The sequence below is a fragment of the Puma concolor genome, chromosome E1, assembly GCF_028749965.1.
Source record: "Puma concolor isolate L17-30 chromosome E1, mPumCon1.1.hap2, whole genome shotgun sequence".
Classification (NCBI taxonomy): Eukaryota; Metazoa; Chordata; class Mammalia; order Carnivora; family Felidae; genus Puma; species Puma concolor.
The window spans coordinates 30,395,758-30,408,690 of record NC_141680.1 but is presented as its reverse complement, the minus strand read 5'-3'; the positions used below and the strand labels follow the sequence as shown (position 1 = coordinate 30,408,690).

General features: G+C 54.0%; 1 protein-coding gene across 2 annotated transcripts in view; it reads right to left on the bottom strand.

Annotated features, from left to right (window-relative positions):
* Nucleotides 1-9,284, bottom strand: part of CUEDC1 (CUE domain containing 1) — an 82,061-nt gene extending 72,777 nt beyond the window's left edge. For both annotated transcript variants that reach the window (XM_086686873.1, XM_086686874.1), the window contains exon 1: nt 9,130-9,284. The gene's annotated coding sequence lies outside the window, so the exon portion shown is untranslated. The remainder of the gene's footprint in view (nt 1-9,129) is intronic.
* Between the last annotated feature and the right edge of the window lie 3,649 nt (nt 9,285-12,933).

The following is a 12,933-nucleotide window of genomic DNA, read 5'->3' as shown; positions in this document are numbered from 1 at the left end:
CTTGCGCTAAGGACTCAGTAAGTATTTGATTCATGGGGCACCTGGGTGGCTCAGTCCGTCAAGCGTCCGACTTCGGCTCAGGCCACCATCTCACGGTTCATGGGTTTGAGCCCCGCATCAGACCCTCTGCTGTCAGTGCAGAGCCTGCTGCAGAGCCTCTGTCCCCCTCTCTCTCTGCTCCCCCCCCACCCTTGCGCGCTCTCTCTCTCAAAAATAAAAATAAACTTTAAAAAAAAAGTTAAAAAAACCGTTAAGTATTTGATCTCATTGGCAGTTATTAGGGAACAGCAATACCCTCATTGTGTGGGTCAGGAAACCAAGATTCTGAGAGACTAACTTGCCCCAAAAACCCAACAGCGACTGCAGAGGCGGCGTTCAAACTCATGTTCTTAACCACATACCATAGGTCTTTCTGAGCTGCCTTAACAACCCAGGATCACAAATTCTTCCAGGAACGGGCTGGGAGAGCTTCGAAATCCTTTCTGGCTATAAAATTCAGTGATTCTCAAGGGCTACCTGGGTGGCTCAGTCAGTTAAGCCTCTTGGTTTCAGCTGAGGTCATGATCTTGTGGTTTCCGGTTCGAGCCCCACGTGGGTCTCTGGGCTGAGAGTGCACAGCCTGCTTGGGATTCTCTCTGCCCCTCCTCTGCTTGCTTGCTCTCTCTCAAAATAAATAAATAAACTTTATAAATAAACGAAATTCAGTAATTCTTATTTTTTTATTTTTAAAGATTTTTATTTGGGGGAGGTGTGTGGGTGGCTCAGTCGGTTAAGCATCCGACTCTTGATCTCGGCTTAGGTCATGATCTCACGGTTCATGAGTTCGAGTCCCGCATTCAGCTCTGTGATGACAGCACGAAGGCTGCTTGGGATTCTCTCTTTCTACCTCTCTCTTTCTGCTCCTCCCCTGCTCACGCTCTATCTCTCTCAAAATAAAGAAATAAACTTTAAAAAAAAAAGGTTTTGGGGCACCTGGGTGGCTCAGGTGGTTAGGCATCTGACTTCGGCTCAGGTCATGATCTTGTGGTCCGTGAGTTCAAGCCCCTGCCTTCAGGCTCTGTGCTGACAGCTCAGAGCCTGGAGCCTGCTTCAGATTCTGTGTCTCCCTCTCTCTCTCTGCCCCTCCCCCGCTCATGCTCTGTCTGTCTGTCTCTCTCTCTCTCTCTCTCTCTCTCAAAAATAAATAAAACATTTAAATTTTTTTAAAAGATTTTATTTTTTTAAGTAATCATTACACCCAATGTGGGGCTCAAACCCACATCCCCGAGATCGAGAATCACATGCTCTACCGACTGAGCCAGCCAGGCACCCCAGTGATTCTCTCTTTTAGAAATAAAATGAATTTATGACTTGGAGAAATGCGATGATGTGGTGGGACTGCTAAGATAGACTGAAACATCTGTGTGTGCCTTCCCCAGATCCCACCAGCGGAGGAGAACTCCTGGTTTTCCAGGATAATGATACCCTGTAAAACAACCAGACAGGCCGCAAACCGTCTCTGGAAAAATGACAGCTTGAAGTTCTTACAGGACACCCCAAACTTGCTAGGGTCTGCTAATTCTCAACTGTCAGCGCGCAAACCTTAATTTGACTTCTTCTTCTTTCTTTCTTTTTTTTTTTTTTTTTTTTAAGGAAAGTCAAATGCAAGAAAATGTGCACAGTGGGGGCTAGTTTCAAGGATGTGAGTCCAAGGTGTGTGTGGGCCTTGTGGCATACTTACACCTGCTCTCCTCTCAGGTCTACACCTGCTCGTGGAAAACCCACCTGACGCAGGTAATGTGTTTCACAGCTTCCCTGTGACCGCCCGGCCCGGTGGCTCAGCAGTCAGGTAACTGCACAACGTTGTGTCCTACATACTCCTGTTGATATCTTCATACACTCCCTTCCTCATCACGCATCCCAGTCCCCAGACACACAGACCCTCCACGGCTTCCTAGCCCGACTCCATCTCTGATTCATCCTCTTCCTCTCCCTGCGCAACCCAGGGGCTCCCTGTCTGGCCACCTTACCACGGGCCCACACGCGGCCAGCGGGGAGGCTCCCTCCCAGCTCACCCCTCCCGCCGCTCGCCCGAGCTCGCTGGCTCTCTCAGCTCCTGGCACAGCCTGAAACCGAAACTAATCTCAGACCTGAACAAAATGAAATCATTTCCTATGCCTGATCACCCTACATGACCACTGAAAATCTTCTCAACAGAGCTCCAAACCAGAGCTCTGGAGAATGGCCCCCTAGTACCTACTCCTTCCTTAACAAACAAGGGACAACAAGGTTAGAGGAGGAGGCAGAGTGATTTCTGTTGCTGCTTTGTTTTAATTTGCATGAGTCCATTTAAACTAATCCCAGCAAGTGAAGCCCACCACCCAGTATTTCAAAGCCACTGTTCCACATCTGTTCATATTTGGCTCATTCTTTATTTTTTTTAATTTATTTATTTTGACAGAGAGAGCACAAGTTATGGAGGAGCAGAGAGAGAGAGGGAGGGAGAGAATCCCAAGCAGGCTCTGCACTGCCAGTGCAGGGCTCGATGCAGGGCTCGAACTCACAAACCGTGATATCACGACTTAAGCCGAAGTTGGACGCTTAACCGACTGAGCCACCCGGGCGCCCATTGGCTCATTCTTAATCAGATTCTCTTCTGAGAGCAAGCCTTGTTTCTCTTCAGAGATCTCTGTGGCCCTCTTGCTGAATGCAGTTTAGATCACTATATCCTTATGCTTTTCCTCAATTTGGAAAATTCAGCCTTTACTTTTGTGCTAGGAACAATGACAAACCCAAAACAAACGAAAAAAGCAGGTCATTATAAATGAACATAACGTCAGTCCTTGATGTTCTTTCAAAGAACTGTATGTTTTGAGGAAGATCCTAAACTGTGTTGTGTCAATTCCCCTCGCCCCAGCATGCTTTGGGACACCTTTCTCTGCGCCTGGGGGGATTAGACAATGATTCTACTGTCAGCCTATGCTACACAGAAGTGCAAGGACAAGGGTGCTGGCCCAACAGGTGTATGGCAAAAGAGTAATAACTTCTGCTATTTACTTTTCACTCGGCAAGGTTCGCCAAAGGCGCCAAATGTGCACCCAAAGCTCTTCTGGGTGCCAGGCCAGCAGGGTGACCTGGATGACCCAGTAGCTCCAGCAGGGAACAGGCATCCTCAGAAGCATCTGAGCACAGCTGATGCTTTTCTCTAGTGCCAACAGCCCAAAGGTCAACTCCTTGCGGGTTTCCCGCAGGCCTCGTCACAAGGCTTGGACCCCACCCCGTGGGCACTCCCGGTAAGTCAGCACTCTGACTGGGATCAGCGCAGGGCAAGACCCCAGCTGTTGGGCAGATGTGCTTCGTGTCCCGGCTCACTGACTAATGGATGAGCCACTCCGTGTTATGGCAAAATAAGGACCTAGGCCAGATTTGAGCCATCTTCTAGCTCAGAAATTCCAGCTCCTTTCACCCTCCTATCGCTGAGCTGACACAGACCTCTAGGGGCCTCTACTTCATCTTCCTGTCTCCAGATGAAATCTCTGAAACCACCAAGACAAATGAAACTCGTTGCCATTTCTAAAGACCTTCAGGGGAGGCCATTCCCCTCCGCTCCTATGAGTCACTTGTTCTCACATCTCACATCCTATTTGCAAGGAACGTTTTCCTCATCCCTTACTCGAGTCCTTCCTCCGCAGCTTACGTTCATTTGCCTCTGGTTCTGCTTCTAAGTTCGGAGAGACAGGAGTGAATCACTGTGCTCTGAGCAGTAACTCTATTTTTTTTTTAAAGTAATCCCTACACCCAATGTGGGGCTCAAACTTACAACCCCGAGATCACGAGTCGCATGCTCCAGCGGCACCCGGGTGGCTCAGTGGGCTAAGCATCCAACTCTTGATTCCTGCTCAGGTCATGATCTCACAGTTCATGAGCTCGACCCCCACATCCGGCTTCGCATCGTGCTGACAAAGCAGAACCTGCTTGGGAATCTCTCTCTCTCTTTTATCTCTCTCCCCCTCTCCTGCTCTCTCTCTCTCTTTCTCTCTGTCTCTCTCTCTCTCTCTCATTAAATAAACTTAAAAAGAAAAAAGAGTTGCATGCTCCACCGACTGAGCCAGCCAGGTGCCCCTCTGGGCAGTAACTCTTAGAAGATTTCTATTTCTTCTTCAGCAAGTTCACTGCAAGCATTACAGGAGGTGACTCTTAAAAACCACAAAGACATCAAGGAAGCCAACTGCACTTCCCAGTTCCTGCCTCACCCCAGCCAGGGTGTTGCAGGATCCAGAAAATTTGACCCTCGGTTCTAATCAAAGTTCACAGAGTGGGAGAGTGATGTCCCGGAGACAGCGGCCACCTTTGCTCTCGCTCAGCTCAAGTGCCCTCTCTTGCAGGCAGCCTTCCCCACCCCAGCTCTTCTGGACAGTAGAGCGTCCCCTCTGCAGTGCTTTGTCTCACAGCAGTGCTTGCCGTGGAGTTCTGGGCTAACCTGTCTCCCCTACAAGACCACAGGCATCTTGCAGGCAGGGGCCTCAATGACTTTGTACGGGGGGTCAGCCCCAGCAGAGTGCCTGGCACTTGGCCAGCGGTTCTCGGCAGACTGAACACTCCAGGCACCTTCTGGTGATGTCTGAATGTGGCCTGGGCTGCCCTTCCAGCAGAGCACGAAGCCCTTTAGCCCCAGCCCCACCATCCTCGCCTCTCTCCACCCCTAGCCCAGAATTTCTTTAAGGATGTAAGCTCTACAGAGACAGGCCTCTTGGATTCAAATCCTGGCTCTACCACCTTCTAGACATGTGATCTTGGGCAAGTTATTTAACCTCTTTACGTCTCTGTTTCTTAACTGAAAAACAGATCTGACATCTCATAGAGTCTTGTGAGAATTAAATGAGCTGATCCGTGAGAAGCACCTGGAACAGGCTTTGAGCCATAGCAAATGCTCAGGGAGTGCTGGAATTATCATTCAGCAGATCTATTCCTTCCCGAAACCCCCTCCACCTTGCAGCTTTCACTCTTGACTGCATAGGGGGCCTGCCCCCCACCCCCGCTACACTCCCTTTCTCCAGAACCAATGTTAGCATCAACATAAAAGTCATGCAACTCTCCTACCTTATTATGACCCTTTCCCAACTCCCTTACTCTCATCAGCTTATTCTCTTACCCAAAAAGAAGGGAGAAGAGTCAGTTCCACAGCAGGGCTACAGATGCTGAGTCATTCTGTACCCAACTACGCTTCTCTATCATCACCCTTGACATTTCAGGCTCCCATCTCCCCACCATGCAGAACCCTTTGCTCATAATTTAAAAGCCTGAACACACTTCATCCTACTCCTCCTAAAGCCAGCTTCCACCTCTACAGTCTTTAGACTGTAAAATCTTTACCAAAGATTTTCCTTAACAACAAGGAGCCTCAGAACATTAGCACCCATGAGCAGAAATAATAATAGTAATAATAGGGGCACTTGGGTGGCTCAGTCCGTTGAGCATTGGACTTTGGCTCAGGTCATGATCTTGTGGTTTGTGAGTTCGAGCCCCACATGGGGCAGCTGCTGTCAGCGTAGAGCCCTCTTGGGATCCGCTCCCTCTCCCCCTCCCCCACTGCCGCACACCCTCTCTCAAAAATAAATAAACATTAAAAAAAAGTTAACAAAAATAATAGTACTAATAGCTTCCACACTAAAGAACATTTATTCTTTGGCATACACATTAGCTCTCCTTCCACGCTTTCTAAATCTGAGAGACTGAGGCACTTCTAAAATCAGAGAGGAAGAGAGAGGGCTGGGACTCTAACTTCGGATCCTACGCTCTAAACCACTGAGCTAGGGGGTGGGGGGGAGGGCACCAAAGGGCCCCAACTGCCTCTGGGGGAAGGAGGTTAGAAGGAGCTGGAACCTCTTTATCCCACCAATCATTCCTCAGAGACACTTGGTGCCACCATAACAGAAATGGAAAGACCACATTTTACAAGGGAGTTTCTGTTTACAGGCATTGTTATAGCATTTGCCATTTATGACCTGTTTTAAAAATAATAAGAGAGGCCCCTGTGGGTGGCTCAGTCAGTTGAGCATCTGATTCTTGGTTTCCGCTCAGGTCATGATCCTTGAGTCGCGGGATCAAGCCCCATGTCCGGCTCCGCACTGAGCGTGGAGCCTGCATGAGAGTCTCCCCCGCTCCTCGGTCCCTCCCCCACTCATGTGCACTCTCTAAAAAAAACAAAAAACCAAAAATTAAAAATAAGCGTAATAGCCGCGTTATTACGAGCCCACTATAACTGCTCTGACAGATCAGACGTGCTCAGTGGGACGCTGAAGGCAGAGATCAGAGAAGCACTGAGTGAGCCACCACAACCAGCATCCTCAAGTCGCCAGTGCTATCCAGGGCAGCAGCAGTGAATGTGAAATTTTAGTCACTGCCACAGGACCCTGACATCTCACCAAGACAACTTCCAAGTCCCAAATTCGGGGACTTGGACTATGGCGTCTCCAAGGCCTCCTGTGGCTCAATGAAATGGAGGCATCTCCTCCTCTGGGCCATTTTGCATAGTTAGAGGTGACCCCTGCCTGACTCCAGCTTCCTGCCCCCAAGGCTTTAGAACACTCCTGAGGAAATGTAGGAAGCTCTGAAGGAGGGAACAAGTGTGGGTACTGCTGTACCCCAAACGCTGCGCTGGCTACTTAAATAAAGCAAAATGCCCATGAGCTACCACTGTCTCGGGGCACTTGAGCCTCAGAAGTGCTTCTCAACACCAAAGCAGAGAAGTCAGAGATGGAAGCCCCTACTAAAGGCCCTTCCAGACCCGACAGCAAGCGTAGGTGCCACGAACACCTGAGCAGCCAAAGTAGGGCACTTTGGTTAAGAAACCAAAGGCAGGCCACACCTCCTGGGGTGCACTGGGGTCGGTGACATCTGTCTCCTCTGGGCCCCCCACTGTCGTTTAAGGTCCAAAGGAACCTACGGTACCTGGATCCTGGCCTTGGACAACGGTGCCCCAAAACTCCTCAAGAGGGGCAGTGTTTTCACACTTGCACTCTCCACTGAAGCTCTTCCTTCCACCTCAAGCCCTCTTCCCCAAGAATGAGCTGGGGCTCTTAAAGCGCCTGGCTCCATACCCAGTGAAATTATACTTGCCTCTAATCCGATAGAACTGTGGCCCCCACGCAGCGCCTAGAGCCTTCTCGCCACACAGACCGCCCCTGGAGAAGCCCCCTGCCCCAGCCATCCGCCCCCATCCTCTGGCTGACTGTAGGGAGCTGGGCTCTGGTCCAGAGTTCCCAGGTCACCGTGGCCACACGCCCAAAGTTGCATGAGAAGGTCATGAGAAACGACCTCCTGAGAAGTCTACTCTTCGCACGCTGGGATTATCCACTGACTGGCCACAAAGGAGAGAACCGTTCTGAATGGACTTTGCTGGACCAAGACTGTAGATCGGGGGTCTTCCAAGGGGTTCCAGTTCCAAAGGGTATGGTAACATCGTGATAGCGTACACAAAATGTGTCCCTGCACACGTGCACTTTGGAGACAGCAGGAGCTGGGGCTTTCACCAGATTCTCAAAGGGGCCCATGACCCCAGCCTCTGGCCCCAAGTCCCCCGCTAGTCATGTTACCACTGCTGGGCCATCCTAGTCGTCCAAGGTCTCTCTCCTGTTTAAGGATGTGCCCAGGCCTGACGCACCACTCCTGTTCCCTTGTCTCCTGCTCCTTCCAGCAGCAGAAAGGGGACAGGCGGATTTCAAACCCAACCCTCCTGCACACACCCTTCAGCCTCCTGGTGACGTGGGCCAGGTTTCTCTCTCCATCCCAGAGATGCCACCCTCCATTCAAAATAGAGGTCCCAATGGCATCGACCCCTGACAACAGAGAGGGCCCGGTTTCACACTTGATTCCACAAAGGGGCCAAATCTCATGGTAAGGTGACCTCCTCCATGAGAATTCCCTGTGTCCCTCACTTGTTCAGGCATACATGGCTAACTCCACCAGGCGGTAAAGATGAGCATGCCTGCCAGAGAAAGAGCATGAGAGGCCCAGAACATCTCCCTGAGTCCTTTCTGCAGGACCAGGTGGCTCAGGATGCTCAGAATAACCAACAGGCAAGGTAATTCCCCATGTGGGGTGGTGTTCCTGCCTCAGGGCCAGGTGGGGAGTGAGATGGTCTCCTTGCATCCCGCACCACCTCTAGGACATCTTACATCTAAACTCCCAGTCATTGCCCTCACTCTCACCAAAATACATACGTGTGTGTGTGTGTGTGTGTGTGTGTGAATGTACACACACACACACACACACACACACACACACACACACATAATAAAATTAATAAAATAAAGGAAAATCTAAAACCTCCTTTCCCCTAAAACAAGTCCCTCTCCAGGAATTTAATTTCAGTAAAAATTTCCTGCAGCCAAAACTTCTTTTAAGGAGAAAAGAAAAGGCCAAGCCAGTGCCGGGTGTAAGGCAACAATGCAAGGAGAAACTGAAGAGGAAAGAATGAATAAACGCCAACACCAACCCCCTGGAGCTTAGAGCCGGGGGCATACCGAGCCGGAGGGGCGGGGGAGCAGGGGCGGGGACAGTGCGTTCTGAACTTTCCCTAGCGAGCCACCGGGAGATGCAGCTCCCAGGGGACCGGGTGGGACCAGAAAAGGCTGAGCCGACCTGTGACATCGGCGGGGACGGGAAGCCAGCCTCCCCTCCTCCTAGGAGGAGCTCTGCCCTCAGCAGGCGCCCCCCGCCAGCCAGCGCCCCCAGGCCCGGGCAGCGCTGCGAGGGGCGCCCACACAAAAGGGGGAGCGGCCGGGGCAGGGGCTCAGGGCGGCGCCGGCTCGGGGAGGCCTCGCAGCCCATCCCGGCGCCGCCCGCCCGCCCGCGACCACCCCTCGAGCCCCGAGCCCCGCTCCCCGCTCCCCGCCCCCCGGTGCCCGCCCGCCTCGCGCGCCCACGGCCTGGGTGAGGAGGGGGCTCGGGGAGGAGGCGAGGGCCGCGACCCGGCGCACGCGGCTGGGGCGGCGCGGGCTCCCGGGAAGCCGCGGCGGCAGCGCCGGGAATCAAACTCGCGCCGGCCCGGCCCTCCCGGCAGCGCCGCGGCGATCGGCGCCCGAGAAGGTGGGGCCGCCGGGCCGGGCCGGAGCCGGCTCGCGCGGGGGAGCGAAGGAAGGGTCTTACCGAGCAGCCGCCACGCGCGTCCGCTGCCCCGCGGGCCCGAGGGGCCGGCGGGCGGGGGAGGGGCCGCGATCCCGCGCCGGCGGCGGTGGCGGCGGTGGCGGCGGCGGGCCCGGCGCGGCGGCGCGGCTGGGGCGCGGGAGGCGGAGAATGCGAGGCGAGGCCAGCTTCCTAGCGGCGGGCGGCGAGAAATGCAGCTGTCCCTGCGCGGCCGCCGGCGGGGCCACAAGTGGGGCCGCGCGGGGAGGAGCGGGACCGCGGGCGGGGCGCCGGCCAGGCCGCGGCGCCCCCAGACCCTCTCGGAGGCCCGACCCCTTCCGAGAGAGGAGGGAAGCAGGAATGGGGGGGGGGGGGCGGGAAGCGGCACAGTCGCGGGGCTGGGGGGCTCCGGGGGACGGTTGGCGGGGTCTCCCCTGCGTCGCCCCCGTACCAGCCGCCGTGAGCCCCCACCGGCGGGCCGGAGGGCGTGAGCTAGGAGCCTCGGTCTCCCCCGGCTAGTGGGGTGCGGGGCGTCCTGCCCCTCCCTGCTCGGGGACCGGCGCCGGGAAGGCGCTCCCGGAGACGGGCCGGGGTGGGGCGGGGACCCGAGCGCGTGGCTCGGAGGGCCACCTACGAGCAGAGCTGCCCGGGCGGGTGCAGACGGTGGACGACGCACATCTGGGCCTGGGACAGCTGCGGTGTGGGGGAAGGGTGGCCCCTGGGAAGCCAGGGCTCCGGGAAGGAAACAAAATGCCGAGGTCGGAGGAGATGGTGAGGAGGGGGTCAGGAGATCAAAGCTGTTATCCATCACATCACATCATCAGATACCTCCTGCCATCTCCCCATCTCCCAGCATCCCCGGTCACTTTTGAGGGCTTCTGAGCCCTGACAAGATTTTCCACAGAAGAACTTGTCCAATAAATGGGAGATCAGATTTGACTATTCTTTTTCATGTGGTTTGGCTTCAAACTCCAATGTGGGGCCGGGGGGGGGGGGGGGGGGCGGTGGGGGGCAGGTGGCGACAGCCCAGTATTCTGCGTTGAAGAGGAGCTACATAGGAGGTCTGAGGAGGGTGCAGTTCCAGCCCCGCCCCCGACAGCTTGCGAAGGGTCTGCACCCTCCTCTCCCACAGCCTGCCTTGGAGGCCCACTTCCCATGTGGGCCCAGACTCCAGGGAATAGCCCCTCTCCCCTCTTCCTCTGAGGGCTTCCCCCTAGCTCTGCTGAGACAAGTCAACCTGCTCAGCCACAGAGACATCTGATGGTAAAAACCACAAACCAGAGTGCCCCAGACACCATGTGTTTCCATCATTTGCATGTCAAGGGAAGGTTTTTTTAGCAAGTTGGGAACCTGTGAGGAGGAGAAACCTCAGAACCACACCCTCCTTGGGGAGGTCCAACATCAGGTTAGCATTTGGAGTACAGCTCCAGGGTGGGGTGCCCAGACCCTCTGAGGATCTCCTCTCCACCCCACCCCCCACCTCATGCTCCTTCACTTGGTGGTACATGCCCTTGCGGGTGGGGGGTGGGGGGAGGTGCTTGAAACCTCAGGAGGTAGTCCTAGACCCCAGATCAAACACCCTTAATCTAGACCAACTGCCTCCTGCCTCCCTGCTGACTCCTGGCTCCTGTCCTGACGTTGTAACTGGGAGCTTGGAATTGATCCTGTTTGCCGGTCTTCTAAATTATGTCATCATGAGTGTTACCTTATTCCAGCCCATAGTGCGGTTCACTTTTCTGCCTACTTGCAAGATGCTTCTGCAGTTCCTCCCTGTCACCTGCAGAGCCCGGAAAACGCATCCGCAGACTTGGAGATGCCGCTATTTGCATTTGCCCCTGAGTGTTCATAAAATCTTTTAATATGCTATTAATACAGTCATCAAATGAAATCAGTCACTCGAATGGACGCTCTTCATTGAAGGACACTTCTTGGGCATTGCTACCTTATCCTTCCTTTCAGGGCTGTCTTTCTGGAAGCTTTTCCTCAGACCCCTCCCCTGCCTCTGATACCCACCCTGGGTAACTTCCCTCCCTCCTACCACTGCCTCTGAGCCATAAGGGCCCAGAGGCTCCCAGGCCAGGCCTGCAGGTCCCTCGGACACCTCACAGGCAAGGAGGCTAAAATCGAACTCCGAGCCTTTGCCTGTCCAATCCTCCTCCTCATCCTCTTTGGCAGCTGGGAACCTCAGATCTCAAGTGTCCCTTGCCCTATATTCTATTGGTTACCAAGTCCTGTTCCTTCCTCCTCCACCCCCACCCCCACCTTATTCCCCCAGCTTCTGCTCTGGGTTGGGCCCCTGTTGTCCCTGCTCAGCTCAGAGGATGACATATGCTCTCAGGCACAACCCCCACGCTCCAGGAGGCTCCATCGGTTCTTTCTCTCCTTCTCTCCTTCATACCTTCAAACCTGAGGGATGCCCCCCTTTCTAAGAAGCCTGTAACCCTGCCCTGCCCTCCGGCCATTGCCCTGGTTCTCTCTTGCCCATTCCTCAATAGCTCAATAAACTTCTCCAAAAAGAAACCAGACATGCTGTCTAATCCCTCAATCCCCATTGGATCCTGCAGTTGAGACCCTGCCCCCAGCATTCCAGGGGCAGTTAACACCCTGAAATGACTCCCACCCGGTGGCTTCCCACCTTCTTTGCTTTCCTACCAGCTCCTTCCTTTCTTCAGCCCTGCCTGCCCCAGGAGCTTCTCCAGGGTACAGATCTCTTGCCTCTTCCTTAAATCCCACAACTCCCAAGATGTTCTCTCAGTGGGGCTAGAGTGGAGCAGGTACCAAGCCCCGATTGCCCCCACTTGCGTGCTGCATGACTTTAGGGCAGTTACTGAACTTTCTCTGGGCCTGTTTTCCTCACCTGAATTTGGACCTCACAACAGTGCCTTACCTCCAAAGATCGGGGTGAGGTTTACACAAATCCACGCATGTGAAGCGCCCAGACCACTGCCTGGCACATCAAAATGTTCAGTGACGGCTAGCATCGTTACTGATGATAGTAGCACTGCGTCTGCCGCCACTGTCTGGGGTGATGACTCATTCTGGGGTCCCCACTCCCTCTCCTGAGCTCCTGCCTGGAATGTGTAACTGCCATTGGACAGGCTGGCACAGAACCACCTCACCTTCAGCGTGGCAAGCCTGGAAGCCGTGAACTCCACATCCTCCTTTGCCGGAACTCTCTGTCCTGAAGAAGGGCACCTCCCATTCATCTGAGCTACCAAGTTCATATGCTGCGAATTCAGGGCTTTCTACTTCCTGAATGTCTCTGGAATGTGCCCCCTCTGCATTCCCACGGCTCTGCCCTTGTTCTGCTGGTGCCACCAAGGGCTCCTGACTTTCAATCCGTCCTTCTCGATGCTAGCAGGTTATTTTATTTTTTTTTTTAATTTTTTTTAACGTTTATTTATTTTTGAGACAGAGAGAGACAGAGCATGAACAGGGGAGGGGCAGAGAGAGAGGGAGACACAGAATCTGAAACAGGCTCCAGGCTCTGAGCTGTCAGCACAGAGCCCGACGCGGGGCTCGAACTCACGGACTGTGAGATCATGACCTGAGCCGAAGTCGGACGCTTAACCGACCAAGCCACCCAGGCGCCCAGCAGGTTATTTTCTAAAGCTTAGATTGGTGATGTCTCTGTCTTGTTGAAAAGATACGAATGACAACCCATTGCTTGGAGAATAAAATTTGAACTCCTTCGAGAGGCCTTCCCAGCCTGCCCTTCGCCTACAATCCAGTCCCTCCCCTTTCCTGTCCTTGCCCCTTACCCCCATGCTAGGACAGTCAAGACCACTTGCTGTTCCCACTGAGCAAATGGGAAGGTGAGGAAAGCTT